This window comes from Choloepus didactylus, chromosome 8 (genome assembly GCF_015220235.1).
Source record: "Choloepus didactylus isolate mChoDid1 chromosome 8, mChoDid1.pri, whole genome shotgun sequence".
NCBI classification, from domain to species: Eukaryota; Metazoa; Chordata; class Mammalia; order Pilosa; family Megalonychidae; genus Choloepus; species Choloepus didactylus.
In genome coordinates, this window is record NC_051314.1 from 11,104,317 (window position 1) to 11,120,910 (window position 16,594).

At 41.2% G+C, this 16,594-nt stretch overlaps 1 pseudogene; it reads left to right on the plus strand.

Moving 5' to 3' along the window:
* Nucleotides 1-16,059, plus strand: part of LOC119542532 — a 45,323-nt pseudogene extending 29,264 nt beyond the window's left edge.
* Nucleotides 16,060-16,594: the final 535 nt, after the last annotated feature.

A 16,594-nucleotide genomic window follows, 5' to 3' on the forward strand; every position in this document is an offset into this window, starting at 1 on the left:
TTCAGTCTTCCTCCATGGAAGGCCACGGTATGCATGGGTGAGAGGTGTAGAGAGGCAATGGTGACACATGCAATTGGCAGGAGCCCATCCCAAACACCCAAAGCTCCCAGAGAGGTGGCAGAGAGTGTCCAGTACACATTTGAGCTGGGGAATAAATGCACAGGACAGCAACTTGACACTGGTTGATATGGAGGCCCAGAATTTAACAGACTCACTGCACCCTTAAGAAGACTCTCTGCTGAGTTGCACAGGGCTCACCCACCAACACCAGGCTGGCAGTTCCCAGTTCACATGGAGAGCTGGTGCACTGATTGTATTCCCACCTCATTTGGACCCCATCCAGCATACAGGCAAAGTTGTGGAGAGCAGACTTGAGAGTAAGAGCTGGCTCAAAAGCACCATCTGCTGGGATGACAGGGAAAGTGCACTCCAGCAAGATGTGGCTCTGCCAAATGATATATAAATGCTCAAATAATCTTTCATGTCTGAAAATAAATTTATCAAAATAAGGAAATGCCCCCAAATCAACAGAAAATCACAAGCATATGAAGATTCAAGTGGATGTGGACAGGCCAAATGACCAAACAAAAAATTGGATGTGACACAGCATCTGGAACAATTAATCAAACAAGTATATACAGATCTCCAAAGTAACTTCAATGCATTGCCAAAAGTCATAAAGAACATCAGGAAGACTCTTGAAGAGCATAAAGAAGAATTTGGAAAAGTAATGAAAAAACAGCAGATCTTATGGAGATAAAGGTACTGCAGATCAAATGAAAAATATACTAGAAAAAGAGAACAGCAGACTTGAAGAGGCAAAAGAGAGAATAAGTGAACTTGAGGACAAGAAATTGAATGCAAACATGCAAAAGAACTAACGGTGAACAAATTAAAAAAATTTGTAATGAATCTCAAGGAAATGAAGAACAAAATTAAATGTGCAAATATAATAATCACTGGGGACTCTCAGGAAGATGATGGAGTAGGTGAGGTGGGACAGGCTTCTCTTCCTTCAGAGTAATTAGAAAGGAACAAGAGGACACCAGGGACCATGGATCCAGGGCATGATGACCATAGCAACTCCCTCAGAATATGTGGAGGGAACACCTGACAAAAATGGAAGAAAGACAGTAGCTGGAGGGATGCAGCGTGTTCCCCATCTGAATCACACCCACCCCAGGCCAGCAGCAGAAAAACTGCTGCCTGGCAAGGGAGTGAGCAGCAGCTCTCCACTCCTGCCCACCTACCTTGACAGTATGTTAGGGGTGAACCTCCACAGCCACACAGCAGGGACCTCCCATGAGGGAACCTGTCAGGCAGTGATTGCTCTTTCCCCACACTAGTATGGGGGTGCAACAGTGAGAAGCAGGGAAGGAAGAGGTGCCATAGCTGCAAATAGGAGTCCCTCCCACACCCCAGAGACATGCTGTTGCAGGATGGGCAGAGAGCAAGCAGACAGAGCCCATGTCCCACCTGTGGGGTGCCCTTAATCAGGCTCCCTGACTACCTGCTCAAGTCCCACGTTGCAGCCCCATGACCAGGATTCCCCAGAGCACCTGGAGATCCAGTGCACTGATTGCTTCCCCACCCACTTTGGACTCCATCCACTGCACATGAGAAGTTTGGGGAATACAGACTTGAGAAAGCCACTTGCAGGTAGGTTAGGGGAAATGCACTCCAGTAAGCTGTACCTCAAGAATGCCACCTGCTGGTAGGTTAGGGAAACTGCACTCAAGCAAACCAAATTATATATAAATGCTTAATTAATTCTGCATTTCCCAAAATAACCCAATCAAGACAAGTTAATACCCAAAGCCAGCAGAAATTTATAAAGCACTTGAAGGATATAGAAGGTAAGGAAAAGTAACTTTGAAGTTTGGGTGATGGAAAGTGAAAGCACATAAGAATAAAAGAAGAAAAAAATTGAAAAATTTGAAATGGATATCAATGAAATGATGGAGAACATGAAGTGAACAAATATAAGAATCATTGGTGTTCTGGAAGTGGAAGAGAAGAGGAAAGGGATAGGAAAAGTAATTGAAGAAATTGTTGGGATAAACTTCCCAACTCTTCTAAACAACATAAGCATGCAAATTAAAGATGCAAAACAAACTACAAAAAGAATAAATGAGAATAAACCTCCTCTGAGATATATAATGATTAGATTGGCAAATGCTGAAGAGAAAGAGAAACTTCTAAAACAACAAGAAACAATACACCATTTACAAAGGAAAGAATATAAGACTAAGTACTGACTCCTGAGAAGGTACCATGGAATCAAGAAGGCAGTGGTATGGCACATTTCAAATCTGAAAGAGAAAAGTTGCCAGCCAGGAATTCTTTTTCCATGAAGTTCTCCTTCAACATTGAGGGAGAGTTTAAATTTTTTACAGACAAACAAATGCTGAGAGAATTTGTTAACAAGACACCTGCCCTGCAAGAAATACTAAAGGGAGCTATATCAGCTGAGAAAAAGGAAGAGAGAGAGAGAGCTCTGAAGAAGCACACAGAACTGAAGTGTTATTAGTGAGGGTAACATAAAAGAAAAAAATAGAAATGGGAAAAATAGATCTAACAATTAAAAACCAAAGCATAAGATGATTGGTTCAAGATCTCCCTTCACAGTAATAAATTTGAATGTGAGAGGATTAAACTGTCCAATTAAAAGATACAGACTGGTAGAATGGATTAAAAAATATGACCCAGCAAAATGCTGTTTAGAAGAGAGTCATCTTAGACCCTGTGACACAAAGAGACTGAAAGTAAAAGGAGGGAAAAATTTCCATGCAAACTGCAATCAAAAGAAAGCTGGAGTAGCTATACTAATGTTGGACAAAATAGACTTTGAATACAAAGATGTCATAAGAGATAAAGAAGGACACATATATTAATGAAAGGGATAATTCACCAAGAGTAAATAACAATTATAAATGTTCATCCACCCAATCGAGGAGTTCCAAAATACATGAGACAAACATTAACTAAACTGAAGGGAGCAATAGATAGATCTACAATAATAGTGGGAGCCTTCAATGCACCACTATCTTCTATGGATAGCACAACAAGACAGGACAAATAAGGAAATTGAGAACTTAAACTATGTAATAAATGAATTAGGCTTAATAGACATATATAGATCATTACATTCCCAAGTACCAGGTTACACATTCTTCTCTAGTACCTATGGAATGTATTCCAGAACAGATCATATGCTGGGGCAGAAAAAAAGTCTTAAATTTAGAAAGATTGAAATTACCCCAAAACCACATACAAGAAACCAAGATGGCAGCTAGGTGAGACAGGACTAAGGAACACCTCTGTGAAAAACACTAGATAAGGACCAGAGAGTGACCCAGAATACCAGTTACAATGATGTGCCAGCTGGATAAGATCTGCTAGTTCCCAGGGACTGTAAACTTGGTGAAACTGGGAGTCTGCATTCTGAAATGAGTGAGTAAGCTGGCTGGAAGTTCCGCAGCTGCGCGGCGATCTGGGGAAGCCAGGGTTTGGCATCTGGAGACCAACAGGCTCTTTAAATTAAAAAAAAAAAAAAAGGAGAAAAACCCAGGAGCGGATGCAGGTGCGAGCATAGGAACCATGCAGTAAAACACTGCAAGAGGGGGCTGGGCCAGCCTCTTGGTGACTGGCCTGGACGATAGCCCACTGCAGATATCCCTGGGGCTGAGGGAATGGAGGGAAGAGCCAGAAGCCGAATGAAACCCCGTGGCTAGCAGCTTGCTCCCAGGAGGGCTGGATAAACTCCTGCCCAGGGCCATGCCCACAGCCCAGAGCCCCACCAGTTGTCCTGGAGCTGGAAAGGAGGAACTGTGTGAGGAGGAGGGTGTGGAGATGCCCCATTTCGCCATTTTTGCATCAGGCTGAAAGCAAGCCAGCTCAGCCTGGGGCTTCCCTTGAGGGACGGTGCATACTGGTGATGTAGCACAGCATTCCCTCTGCAGAGGTCCTGGAGGATCGTGGCTGGGTGGGGGGACCCACTCAGAGAACCCAGGGACACTATGCCAAGTCAGGTGGTTTGTGGGACAGTGAGAGAGAGGGGCTGGGGCTGAAATGAAATGAAGGCTTGGACTCTTGCGGTGGCCTTGAATCTCCGGGAACCGGAGGAATTTGAATATTGAAGCTGTCCTTCCTCCCTGGCCACCCGTACAAGCACCCCACATTCAGGGTGGATGGCTCCAGCAACACAACCAGGCTGAGTTCTCTGGCTGAACCCCACAAAAATCATTTCCCCACACACTGCAGGGACAAGGTGGAGAACTGACCTGAGAGGTATAGGTGAGTCACAGACGCCATCTGCTGGTTAGTTAGAGAAAGTGTACATCACCAAACAGTGTTTCTGAAAAATTAGGTCGTTTTTTTTTTACAGATTGAAAGAACCCTGTCAAGCAGAGCAAATGCCAAGAGGCCAAAAACAACAGAAAATCTTAATGCATATGATAAAACCAGAAGATATGGAGAATCCAACTCCAAACACACAAATCAAGTTATCAGAAGAAACAAAGTTCCTTGCAGAATTAATAAAAAAAAATACAATCAAGGAACAAAAACATGGCAAAGGATTTAAAGGACATCAAGAAGACCATGGACCAGAATATAAGCAACATAAAGAAGATCCTAGAAGAGCATAAAGAAGACATTGCAAGAGTAAATAAAAAAATAGGAGATCTTATGGAAATAAAAGAAACTGTTGGCCAAATTAAAAAGACTGGATATTCACAATACAAGACTAGAGGAAGCTGAACAACGTCTCAGTGTCCGAGAAGTCCACAGAACAGAAAATGAAAGAACAAAAGAAAGAATGGAGAAAAAAATCGAAAAAATCAAAATGGATCTCAGGGAAATGATAGATAAAATAAAACATCCAAACTTAAGACTCATTGGTGTCCCAGAAGGGGAAGAGAAGGGTAAAGGTCTAGGAAGGGTATTCAAAGAAATTGTTGGGGAAAACTTCCCCAACCGTCTACACAATATAAATACACAAAGCATAAATGCCCAGTGAACTCCAAATAGAATAAATCCAAATAAACCCACTGCAAGACATATTCTGATCAGACTGTCAAATACTGAAGAGAAGTAGCAAGTTCTGAAAGCAGCAAGAGAAAAGTAATTCACCACATACAAAGGAAACAACATAAGCCTAAGTTGTGACTACCCAGCAGCCACCGTGGAGGCAAGAAGGCAGTGGCATGACATATTTAAAATTCTGAGAGAGAAAAATTTCCAACCAAGAATATTTATCCAGCAAAACTCTCCTTCAAATTTGAGGGAGAGCTTAAATTTGTCACTGACAAACAAATCCTGAGAGATTTTGCCAATAAAAGACCTGCCCTACTTCAGATTCTAAAGGGAGCCCTACCAACAGAGAAAAAACAGAAAGGAGAAAGAGATACAGAGAATTTTAACAGAAATATATAGTACTTTACATCCCAAAGCACCAGGACACTCATTTTTCTCTAGTTATCACAGATCTTTCTCCAGAAGGGACCATAAGCTGGGACATAAAACAAGCCTCAAGAAATTTAAAAAAAAAAAATTGAATACACTCAAAGCACATTCTCCAACCACAATGAAATACAAATAGAAGTCAATAATTTTTGAACTGCAACTCCACTATTTACTTCCTACATGATATAAATTACACAAACTCTAATGACAAATCAGTGGTTTTGAACAAAATGTAAAATATGTAATTTTAGACAACTGTATAAAGGTGGGGGAATGAAGGAGTATAGGAACATAGTTTATGTGTCCTATTGAAGTGAAGGAGGTATCAAAGAAAAACAAGATTGATATGTATTTAAGAGGTTAATTTTAACCCCCACAGCAAACACAAAGAAATTATCAGAGAATATAACCATAGAGATGAAATGTAAAGTTTGGGTTAAGAGAAATAGGGAAAGGGGAAATGGGGAGTTAAGAAATGAGGGTGGAAAACTTCCCAAATCTTCTAAACAACATAAATACACAAATCATAAATGCTCAGCGAACTCCAAATAGAATAAATCCAAATAAACCCACTCCAAGACATATTCTGATCACACTGTCAAACACGGAAGAGAAGGAGCAAGTTCTGAAAGCAGCAAGAGAAAAGCAATTCACCACATACAAAAGAAACAGCATAAGACTAAGTAGTGACTACTCAGCAGCCACCATGGAGGCGAGAAGGCAATGGCACGATATATTTAAAATTCTGAGTGAGAAAAATTTCCAACCAAGAATACTTTATCCAGCAAAGCTCTCCTTCAAATTTGAGGGAGAGCTTAAATTTTTCACAGACAAACAAATGCTGAGAGAATTTGCTAACAAGAGATCTGCCCTACTGGAGATACTAAAAGGAGCCCTACAGACAGAGAAACAAAGAAAGGACAGAGAGGCTTGGAGAAAGGTTCGGTACTAAAGAGATTCGGTATGGGTACAATAAAGGATATTAATAGAGAGAGGGGAAAAATATATATGACAAACATAAACCAAAGGATAAGATGGCTGATTCAAGAAATGCCTTCACGGTTATAACATTGAATGTAAATGAATTAAACTCCCCAATTAAAAGATATAGATTCGCAGAATGGATCAAAAAAAAATGAACCATCAATATGTTGCATACAAGAGACTCATCTTAGACACAGGGACACAAAGAAACTGAAAGTGAAAGGATGGAAAAAAATATTTCATGCAAGCTACAGCCAAAAGAAAGCAGGTGTAGCAATATTAATCTCAGATAAAATAGACTTTAAATGCAGGGATGTTTTGAGAGACAAAGAAGGCCACTACATACTAATAAAAGGGGCAATTCAACAAGAAGAAATAACAATCATAAATGTCTATGCACCCAATCAAGGTGCCACAAAATACATGAGAGAAACACTGGCAAAACTAAAGGAAGCAATTGATGTTTCCACAGTAATTGTGGGAGACTTCAACACATCACTCTCTCCTATAGATAGATCAACCAGACAGAGGACCAATAAGGAAATTGAAAACCTAAACAATCTGATAAATGAATTAGATTTAACAGACATATACAGAACATTACATCCCAAATCACCAGGATACACATACTTTTCTAGTGCTCACGGAACTTTCTCCAGAATAGATCATATGCTGGGACATAAAACAAGCCTCAATAAATTTAAAAAGATTGAAAGTATTCAAAGCACATTCTCTGACCACAATGGAATACAATTAGAAGTCAATAACCCTAAGAGACTTAGAAAATTCACAAATACCTGGAGGTTAAACAACACACTCCTAAACAATCAATGGGTTAAAGAAGAAATAGCAAGAGAAATAGCTAAATATATAGAGACGAATGAAAATGAGAACACAACATACCAAAACCCATGGGATGCAGCAAAAGCAGTGCTGAGGGGGAAATTTATAGCACTAAACGCATATATTAAAAAGGAAGAAAGAGCCAAAATCAAAGAACTAATGGATCAACTGAAGAAGCTAGAAAATGAACAGTAAACCAATCCTAAACCAAGTAGAAGAAAAGAAATAACAAGGATTAAAGCAGAAATAAATGACAGAGAGAACAAAAAAACAATAGAGAGGATAAATATCACCAAAAGTTGGTTCTTTGAGAAGATCAACAAGATTGACAAGCCCCTAGCTAGACTGACAAAATCAAAAAGAGAGAAGACCCATAGAAACAGAATAATGAATGAAAAAGGTGACATAACTGCAGATCCTGAAGAAATTAAAAAAATTATAAGAGGATATTATGAACAACTGTATGGCAACAAACTGGAGAATGTAGAGGAAATGGACAATTTCCTGGAAACATATGAACAACCTAGACTGACCAGAGAAGAAATAGAAGACCTCAACCAACCCATCACAAGCAAGAGATCCAATCAGTCATCAAAAATCTTCCCACAAATAAATGCCCAGGGCCAGATGGCTTCACAGGGGAATTCTACCAAACTTTCCAGAAAGAACTGACACCAATCTTACTCAAACTCTTTCAAAACATTGAAGAAAATGGAACACTACCTAACTCATTTTATGAAGCTAACATCAATCTAATACCAAAACCAGGCAAAGATGCTACAAAAAAGGAAAACTACCGGCCAATCTCCCTAATGAATATAGATGCAAAAATCCTCAACAAAATACTTGCAAATCGAATCCAAAGACACATTAAAAAAATCATACACCATGACCAAGTGGGGTTCATTCCAGGCATGCAAGGATGGTTCAACATCAGAAAATCAATCAATGTATTACAACACATTAACAAGTCAAAAGGGAAAAATCAATTGATCATCTCAATAGATGCTGAAAAAGCATTTGACAAAATCCAACATCCGTTTTTGATAAACACACTTCAAAAGGTAGGAATTGAAGGAAACTTCCTCAACATGATAAAGAGCATATATGAAAAACCCACAGCCAGCATAGTACTCAATGGTGAGAGACTGAAAGCCTTCCCTCTAAGATCAGGAACAAGACAAGGATGCCCGCTGTCACCACTGTTATTCAACATTGTGCTGGAAGTGCTAGCCAGGGCAATCCGGCAAGACAAAGAAATAAAAGGCATCCAAATTGGAAAAGAACAAGTAAAACTGTCATTGTTTGCAGATGATGTGATCTTTTATCTGGAAAGCCCTGAGAAATCGACGATACAGCTACTAGAGCTAATAAACAAATTTAGCAAAGTAGCAGGATACAAGGTTAATGCACATAAGTCAGTAATGTTTCTATATGCTAGAAATGAACAAACTGAAGAGACACTCAAGAAAAAGATACCATTTTCAATAGCAACTAAAAAAATCAAGTACCTAGGAATAAACTTAACGAAAGATGTAAAAGACCTATACAAAGAAAACTACATAACTCTACTAAAAGAAATAGAAGTGGACCTTAAAAGATGGAAAAATATTCCATGTTCATGGATAGGAAGACTAAATGTCATTAAGATGTCAATTCTACCCAAACTCATCTACAGATTCAATGCAATCCCAATCAAAATTCCAACAACCTACTTTGCAGACTTGGAAAAGCTAGTTATCAAATTTATTTGGAAAGGGAAGATGCCTCGAATTGCTAAAGACACTCTAAAAAAGAAAAACGAAGTGGGAGGACTTACACTCCCTGACTTTGAAGCTTATTATAAAGCCACAGTTGACAAAACAGCATGGTACTGGCACAAAGATAGACATATAGATCAATGGAATCGAATTGAGAATTCAGAGATAGACCCTCAGATCTATGGCCGACTGATCTTTGATAAGGCCCCCAAAGTCACTGAACTAAGTCATAATGGTCTTTTCAACAAATGGGGCTGGGAGAGTTCGATATCCATATCCAAAAGAATGAAAGAGGACCCCTACCTCACCCCCTACACAAAAATTAACTCAAAATGGACCAAAGATCTCAATATAAAAGAAAGTACCATAAAACTCCTAGAAGATAATGTAGGAAAACATCTTCAAGACCTTGTATTAGGCGGCCACTTCCTGGACTTTACACCCAAAGTACAAGCAACAAAAGAGAAAATAGATAAATGGGAACTCCTCAAGCTTAGAAGTTTCTGCACCTCAAAGGAATTTCTCAAAAAGGTAAAGAGGCAGCCAACTCAATGGGAAAAAATTTTTGGAAACCATGTATCTGACAAAAGACTGATATCTTGCATATATAAAGAAATCCTACAACTCAATGACAATAGTACAGACAGCCCAATTATAAAATGGGCAAAAGATATGAAAAGACAGTTCTCTGAAGAGGAAATACAAATGGCCAAGAAACACATGAAAAAATGTTCAGCTTCACTAGCTATTAGAGAGATGCAAATTAAGACCACAACGAGATACCATCTCACACCAATTAGAATGGCCGCCATTAAACAAACAGGAAACTACAAATGCTGGAGGGGATGTGGAGAAATTGGAACTCTTATTCATTGTTGGTGGGACTGTATAATGGTTCAGCCACTCTGGAAGTCAGTCTGGCAGTTCCTTAGAAAACTAGATACAGAGTTACCATTCGATCCAGCGATTGCACTTCTCGTTATATACCCGGAAGATCGGAAAGCAGTGACACGAACAGATATCTGCACGCCAATGTTCATAGCAGCATTATTCACAATTGCCAAGAGATGGAAACAACCCAAATGTCCTTCAACAGATGAGTGGATAAATAAAATGTGGTACATACACACGATGGAATACTACACGGCAGTAAGAAGGAACGACCTCACGAAACATATGACAACATGGATGAACCTTGAAGACATAATGCTGAGTGAAGTAAGCCAGGCACAAAAAGAGAAATATTATATGCTACCACTAATGTGAACTTTGAAAAATGTAAAACGAATGGTTTATAATGTAGAATGTAGGGGAACTAGTAATAGAGAGCAATTAAGGAAGGGGGAATGGTAATCCAAGAACAGATATGCTATTTAATGTTCTTGGGATGCCCAGGAATGACTATGGTCTTGTTAATTTCTGATGGATATAGTAGGAGCAAGTTCACAGAAATGTTGCTATATCATGTAACTTTCTTGGGGTAAAGTTGGAACAGGTTGGAAGTAAAGCAGTTATCTTAGGTTAGTTGTCTTTTTCTTACTCCCTTGTTATGGTCTCTTTGAAATGTTCTTTTATTGTCTGTTTTTCTTTTTTGTTTTTTTTGTTTTTATTTTTTTTCCATACAGTTGGTTTAAAAAGGAAAAAAAGGTTAAAAAAAAAAATAAACAGGAAAAAAATATGTAGTGCCCCCTTGAGGAGCCTGTGGAGAATGCAGGGGTATTGGCCTACCCCACTTCAATGGTTGCTAACATGACCACAGACATAGAGAACTGGTGGTTTGATGGGTTGAGCCCTCTACCATAGGTTTTACCCTTGGGAAGATGGTTGCTGCAAAGGAGAGGCTAGGCCTCCCTATAATTGTGCCTAAGAGCCTCCTCCCGAATGCCTCTTTGTTGCTCAGATGTGGCCCTCTCTTTCTAGCTAAGCCAACTTGAAAGGTGAAATCACTGCCCTCCCCACTATGTGGGATCAGACACCCAGGGGAGTGAATCTCCCTGGCAACGTGGAATATGACTCCCGGGGAGGAATGTAGACCTGGCATCATGGGACAGAGAACATCTTCTTGACCAAAAGGGGGATGTGAAAGGAAATGAAATAAGCTTCAGTAGCAGAGAGATTCCAAAAGGAGCCGAGAGGTCACTCTGGTGGGCACTCTTACACACAATTTAGACAACCCTTTTTAGGTTCTAAAGAATTGGGGTAGCTGATGGTGGATACCTGAAACTATCAAACTACAACCCAGAACCCATGAATCTCGAAGACAATTGTATAAAAATGTAGCTTATGAGGGGTGACAATGGGATTGGGAAAGCCATAAGGACCACACTCCACTTTGTCTAGTTTATGGATGAATGAGTAGAAACATAGGGGAAGGAAACAAACAAACAAACAGACAAAGGTACCCAGTGTTCTTTTTTACTTCAATTGCTCTTTTTCACTTTAATTATTATTCTTATTATTTTTGTGTGTGTGCTAATGAAGGTGTCAGGGATTGATTTAGGTGATGAATGTACAACTATGTAATGGTACTGTGAACAATCGAATGTACGATTTGTTTTGTATGACTGCGTGGTATGTGAATATATCTCAATAAAATGAAGATAAAAAAAAAAAGAATGACTGCCATTGAACAAACAGGAAATAACAAATGCTGGAGAGCATATGGAGAAATTTGAATTCTTATTCATTGCTATTGGGAATGTATAATGGTACAATCACTGTGGATGTCAGTTTGGTGTTTCCTTATTAAACTAGATATTGATATACCCTAGAAACCAGGAGTTCCACTTCTCAGTATACACTGGAAGATCTGAAAGTGGTGACACAAACAGATATTTGCACACCGGTATTCATAGCATCATTGTTCACAATTGCCAAGAGATGGAAACAATCCACACGTCCTTCAACAAATGAGTGGAGAAACAAAATGTGGCATATACACTCAATGCAATACAATGCAGCAGTAAGAAGGAATCAGGTCCTGAAACATAGGGCAACATGGAAGACTTGAAGATATAATGCTGAGTGAAATAAGTCAGACACAAAAGTAGGGATATTGTATGTTACTGCTACTATGACTTTCCTGAACAATGTAAACTCAGTGTCTTATAATGTAGAATATTGGTGACCTAGAGTTAGACAGAAGCTAGTGAAGGGGGAATGATAACATAATATGTTCAGATATGTAAATAGGGTGAAGTTGAAGATATGGGAATGGATAGGGGTAAAATAGTTGTACATTAATGGGATTATGAGTATCAGAGCTGCATTTAAGATGAACATAATTGAAAGGGACTGTTTAAAGGTATGTATCACACAGATTACCACTACAAATATAAATAAGTGCTTGCTTGATATAGTTGGAAGGTTACACTGGTATAACGAGTTAACAACAGAGTGGTATATGAGGAAAACTACTTTGTGCACACTACGGACTCTTTTTAATAGGAATACCTTAGCAGTATCACACAAATGCTAGGGATAAGTAATTAAGGGCTGATATGACCTTTGGGGTGTTTTGGGTCATGAGAATTGTTTAAAATGGTGAGTGAGGATGATTGTACAGCTAAATGAAGATAATGTGAGACACTATTTTTACTGAACAGAATGAATGTTATGTGAAATTAGGAACACTGTATTTAATAAGTAAAGTTCTTGGTATTGAGGTTTGTTCTTGTGCAACTTATGACTGTAAATGGGAGGCTAAGCTCACCTATAATTATGCCTAGGAGTCACCTCCAGAGAACATCTTTTGTTGCTCAACTGTGACCTTTCTCTCTCTAAGCCCAACTCTGAAAATAAATTCATCACCCTCCCCCTGATGTGGGACAGGACTCCCAGGTGAGTTGGTGTCTGTGGTGATATTGGACACAGATCTCAGGAATGAACCTGGCCCTGGCATCAAGAGATTGAGAATGATTTTTTGATCAAAAGGGGGGAAATAAGTCAACAAAATAAGGTTTCTGTGTGGCTAAGAGATTTAAAATAGAGTAGAGAGACTCTCCTGAGTTTACTCCTATACAAGCTTCAGCTAGATTTACCAAATGGCCAGAGTATGACAAGCCCAAATCAATAGTAATCCTAAAGAATAACATGGACCTCTCTTAGATTCTATGGAAGTTTCACTCCCTATGTTTATTTTTCAGAAACTTAAATCCTCCAGAGTGCTCCTATTCCAGAGGCAATAGCCTCTTCTAGTATATCAACCAGATATGTTCCCCTTTCCCATAATGTCAATGGCCATTTCCAACATGAACATATTAGGGTGGTCACTGCCTATACACCTCTGAAGTTTAGGAAAGTAATTGAGCTAGAGGAAGGGACAGCAACAGACAGGGTAGAATTTCACAAATAATTATGAATATGGATGTTTTTATAAATTTTTCTAAGTTGTTAGGTTATTAGAAGAATAGCTAGAAGGAAAGAACTGAAATGGTGGCAATATAACCCATAACATTCTTTGAAATTTGTTCCAGAGTTACTTGTTAAATTGTACTTCGAATGTTATCATCTTTCTGCAAATAGGTCATATTTCACAATAAGGAAATAACTGAAACTATGGTACTGTAATTCATAACAGTTTTGGAAATTTCCTTTATAACTACTTGTTAAATTGTACTTTGAAAGTTATCACCTTTCTGTATAGATGTTATATTTCTCAATAAAGAATAATTGAAACTGTGGAACTCTAACCCATAATATTTTTGAAATTGCTCTCTAGTTAAATAGCACTTTGAAAGATATCACTTTTATGTATAGATGTTATATTTCACAACAAAAAAAATGAAAAAAAATTGAGAGTGATGAAGATTGTACAAATAAGTGAAGATAATGTGAGGCATTGATTGTTTATCTTGGACAGAATATATGCTGTTTGAAATTAAGAACCCTATATTTAATAAGTCAAACCCTTGATCTTGAGGCTTGTTCTTGTGAAACTTATGGCTGTAAAGGGGAAGCTAATCCTACCTATAATTATGCCTAAGAGTCACTTCTGCACCACCTGCACTGACCATGCCAATGAGTGTGGGGCAGAGGGTGCAGGGGCATGTGGGTGACCCTGCCTGACCCACACCCTTCCTCTCCAGGATGCCACTTTTGTCCCAACCAACTCCTGAACCAAGCAGTGTGCAACTTGATTGCCTCCCTCACCCATGGTTGCCACTTTGAATACAAAGACCCATCGTTCTTCAATCTCCTGGGGCTAGTGGAGACCACAGTGAAAGAGGATTCCAGCATCCTCCCAGAGTTGCAAAGAGGGTAGACATTGGGTTCTGGCACAGTCTTGGAGGAGGCTTCTGCACTGCCCCTGACACTCCAAGGAGGGGGATTTGTGTCTGGGGGTGAGGAGAAGGGCATGTCTGGGAGCAGTAGGATGAGAAGAGACCCAGAGCTCAGGGCAGGAGACAGTGCTCTTCATGCCTGGGACAGGGCCTGGCAAAGGGATGAGCTGAGCACAAGGAGGACCCACAGTCCTGCTCTGTGGCCTGCACAATTGGTGAATGCATTTCCAGTGGTCCTGCACATCCTTCTCAATGCAGATGGCCCTCATGGACCTGCTGGATGAGCTGGTTACAAGCACAGGCAGGGCTAGGACCTGGCCCAACACCCCCATGACCTGACTGATGCCTTCCCCAGTGAAGTGGAGGTGAGAAGCGGGATGCCTGAGAGCAGGTGGGGTTGGGTGTGAGGGCTGGGAGGGGCCAGGATGGGGTACTGGAGCATCACCCAGTAGCCAGGCACTGAGACTGAGCCACACAGGGTTAGGGCCTGTCTGGGATAGGCCTCCCTCTGCACCTGAGCTGGTCCTTTCTGCCCTGTCCAGGCCAAGGGGAATCCCAAGAGTAGCTTCAATGATACCAACCTGTGCCTCATGTTGGCCAACCTGTTCACAGCAGGGCCAGTGACCACATTGATCACACTGGCCTGGGCCTTCCTCCTCATGATTCTGTACCTGGATGTGCAGCATGAGCCCTGCCTCCATGTGGGGTGTGGGGGCTTGGAGTACACAGGTGGACAGAGTCAAGCTGGGATACCTGAGTTTAGTTGGGACACCAGACACTGCCCAGAGCTGGGCCCAGGCTCCTGTAGCAGGGATGCCTCCTCCATGTGGACACTACCCACAACAGAGGTGGGACATGTGATGGGCAGGGCAGGATAAGCTCCCAGCCTCTTGGGTTTTGACTCACTTTGCACACTAGTCTGCCCAGGCCACATCCACAGGGAGATTAATGAGGTGATAGGATGGAGGTGAAGGCCTGAGATGGTGGACCAGGGATGTATGCCCATCACCACAGCCATGATCCATGAGGTGCAGTGCTTTGGGGACATCATCACCATGGTTGTGCCACATATGACCTCCCACAAAACCAAGATCCAGGGCTTCTTCATCCATAAGGTAGAGCCTGGCCACTCTCTCCCTGCCCAGCCAGGGTAGAGTTCAGGGAAACTTCCTGGGTGGAGCATTTCTTAAATGAGTCCAGATGTGTGCCAGCCAGTTGGTGAATGTACCCATGCACCTGCAGTGACAGAGGGTGCAAGATCCCCCAGACATGGATTCTCCTGCCCAGCCTGGCATATCTTCCCCAGGGAATGCAACTCATCCTCAACCTGTCATCAGTGCTGAAGGAGGGGACTGTCTGGGAGAAGCATTTCTGCTTCTACTTGGAACATTTCCTAGATATCTGTGGCTGCTTCATGAATCCAAAAGCCTTCATGACTTTCTCAGCAGGTGCCTGTGGGTTGCTGGGTCCTCTCCTGTTCCAATGGGTCTCAGATGGGAAAGTCCCTGGCCATCCCTCCTCATTGAGCCCCCGTGCCCACCCACAGGCAACCATGCATGCCTTAGAAGGCCCCTGTCCCACATGGAGCATTTCCTTGTCTTTATCTGCCTTTTGCAGCACTTCAGCTTCTTGGTGCCCATGGGGCAGCCCTGGCCAGTGACCACAGCCTCTCTGGTTTCTTGGTGTCCCCAATCCCCTATCAGATCTGTGCCTTGACCAACTAGAGAAGGTCACTAGGACCCCAACCCCAGCCCTACCCAGAAACCCTGAGCTGTAATAAACCAGTTTTGCAATACCCAACTCACACTTTATCCATGTCCTGCTGTGCTGGGTCCCCAGATTCCTGCCTAGGGCCAGACCTGGCACCCTGCTCAGCAATTTGTTCCATTTCCCTTTTGAAAGAACTCCATTTTCCTGATGGTATACTGAGTTTAAGAGGGTGCCTGGCTTTCCTTCCCTTCCTTCCCACATCACCCATTGAGTCTCAATATTGGATGCCTAGGTAGGTGACAATGTAGATACAAAAGTGTCAGCTCCTGGAATGTCAGTCTGGATAGGGACAGGAATGGGATGCTGAGAAGACAGGCATAGTCACTTGCAGGGGCTGAGGAGGGGCTGCATCAGGGATTGACAAGAACACCCAAGACTTAATAATATGCTAGAAGGATGTACAGAACTAGGAAAGCTGCTATAACTCATGTCTCATAGCTGATGTGGTTCCATGGCACACTGGGGCCATTTTGTCCACAGGGCCTGGGC